At 59.5% G+C, this 2,500-nt stretch overlaps 1 pseudogene; it reads left to right on the plus strand.

Moving 5' to 3' along the window:
* LOC133171065 (28S ribosomal RNA) overlaps window positions 1-2,500 on the plus strand; it is a 9,268-nt pseudogene that overhangs the window by 4,733 nt on the left and 2,035 nt on the right.

Raw genomic sequence — 2,500 nt, forward strand, 5'->3', positions numbered from 1 at the left:
CCACAGTCAGTCAGGCCGAAGGAGCGGGTGGACCCCGGCTGGCGAAGCTCTTGAGAACTCCTCAGTGGTGTCAATGACCTCCGTTGCCTCGGGTATGAGAGTTGGGGTGGCGGGGGTCGTGTTAGCGCTGCAGCCTGCTCTCCGAGGCGGCGTGAATGAAGAAGCGGGAGAGGGCCCGTCTGGAAATCGGCATAAGGGGGTCCGAGGCCTCCGGACCAAGTGATGGTAGGAGTCTCGGATGGTGAAGCTTATGGAAAGGTACAGGTATCATAAGCGGAAAATGTGTTATTGGAAACGGAGAGTCTGGAGAGCAGGTGAGGTGGAATGGGGGTCCCTGTGCGGTCGTGCGGCAGGCGGTGCGTCCGGTGTGCGTTGGCGAGCCCTGGCTGCCAGGGCGGCGCCCCAGAAATGGACCTGCCCCTCGTCGCTTCCAGATCTGGTGATGAATAGAGTTCTGGAAGAGCTGCTGGCGGGGGGTGTGGAGCATCGGGCCACCGCTGCCTTAGTCAAGAAAGCAGGTCGGGAGCCTAGCCTGATCGAGTCCTCTGCTTTGGATCTCATGAAAGCCCTGGGGGGTAAGGTAGGGTGGCCGACAAAGTCCGCGAGGTCCAGACCTCGAGACCGATGACAGACGGGTTGGGCGAGGCGGCTCGTCCAACGTGGAAGAGTGTTCTATCACCAGCAGCGCGGCTATTCTGTAATGAGGAAGGGGCTGGCACGGCGGATCTTGGATGGTCTGACGCCCCGTAGCTGTGATTTGCCGCTGGAGTTGGTGGATAGACACTTCGGAGTAAGTGTGAAACGGTTGAGCCGTTCTATGGAATAAGGGCTTCGGGGTGGGACTGACCGCGGATAACGGTTCATTCTACCACCCGATCCTGGGGCTGGAAGTTGTATCTAACTTGGCTAAGATGAGGAATTGCTCTGCGTCGGGCCCAGACGGGATCAGGAAGCAGGCTCTTCTTGACTGGGACCCGGACGGTACGCAACTGGCGAGGCTGTTCACGACATGGATGGTACGTGGAGTCGTTCCCCAAGCCTTCAAGGGGTGCAAGACCCGGTTGCTACTCAGATCAACTGACCCTACTGAGCTGGATATAGTGTCTGGCTGGTGGCCTGGGACTGTGGGGTCAGTCGTGCTGAGGTTGTTTGGGCGGTTGATGGTGATGAGGCTAGCGCGAGCCTGCCCTGTTGGCCCCCGGGCAGCGTGGTTTCGTCGCCGGCGCGAGTGGTTGCGAAGGTACCTCGTGATTCTCGATTAATCGGGTCATGGGGCGCTCGAGGTCGGCTGACGTGCCGCTGGCGGTCGTGTTCATTGGCTTTGCGAAGGCTTTCGACTCGGTTTCTCATGACCATGTCCTGTGTGTGCTGGGAAGCTTGGGCGTAGACGGACGTGTAATCGAGGTGATCCGTCACTCGTATGTGGGCTGCTCGACCAGTGTGGGTTGCGGAGGCGCCTACTCCGAACCCATCTCCATGAGGGTTGATGTTAAGCAAGGCGATCCAATGTCCCCACTGTTTTTCAACCTCGCTATGGATTCTCTCGTCCATAGCTTCGAACGCAAAAGAAGTCGCCTGGTCTGGGGCAACCGCCGAATTGCCGCGTTGGCCTTTGCGGATGATTTAGTCCTGCTGAGTGGCTCGGAGGAAGGAATGGAGAAGAACTTGGTGGTCGGACGAGCAGGTGAGTATGGGGCTGCAGATGATTACGGCGTCGGCGTTAAAGCCTTCGCGGAAGATACGGGTGTGCTGCACATTCTTACTCCCGAGAGTCACCTTCAGGGCAGTTGTCGGTAAGGTTTCAGCGACCAGATTGAGGTGGCTTGACGGGAAGGTGCGGATGGCTGTGAATGGGTGGCTGCGTCTCGGTCCGTCCACAGCGGGGGGCTTCATCTATTCGCGGGGTCGCGACAGCGGCTAGGGGCATCGTTTCGTTGTCCGTTACTAATCCCAGAATACAGGTCAGGCGCACCTGGAAACTCTGTTGGTCTTCGGATGTGGTTGGGATCTCTAGCTATTGAGGCGGTGCAAAAACCTGCCTGGTTGAGGTTGTGGGTTGCGGCAGGCGGAGATCCGGGCGGTGTGCCGAGGATCGGCACAGGGGGCGCCGTCCCGGCTGCGGTTGCGAGCGCGCTAGTCATCCCTGACTGGCGGCATGTAGAAGATCTGGCCTGGGGCGCATTGCGGGTCCAGGGTGTGGGAGTAGACCTGTACCGTAACGATGCGATCAGCAACACGTGGCTCGCGGATCCTCAGGCTGTGAGGTTTCGTCAGAGACACTATTTGGTCGCACTCGCACTGAGAGCGGGTGTATACCCTACCCGGGAGTTTCGAGCGAGGGGCAGGGCCGAGCTGGAGACAGCCTGCAGGCGCTGCGGTGTTGGGTTGGAAGCATGTTCGCACATCTTGGGTCAGTGCGCTTCCGTAAAGCGTAGCAGGGTACGACGCCACAGCAAGGTGTGCGAGCTCGTGGTCACAGAAGCAGAACGGTGTGGCAGGG

This window comes from Syngnathus typhle, linkage group LG17, assembly GCF_033458585.1.
Source record: "Syngnathus typhle isolate RoL2023-S1 ecotype Sweden linkage group LG17, RoL_Styp_1.0, whole genome shotgun sequence".
Lineage (NCBI taxonomy): Eukaryota > Metazoa > Chordata > Actinopteri > Syngnathiformes > Syngnathidae > Syngnathus > Syngnathus typhle.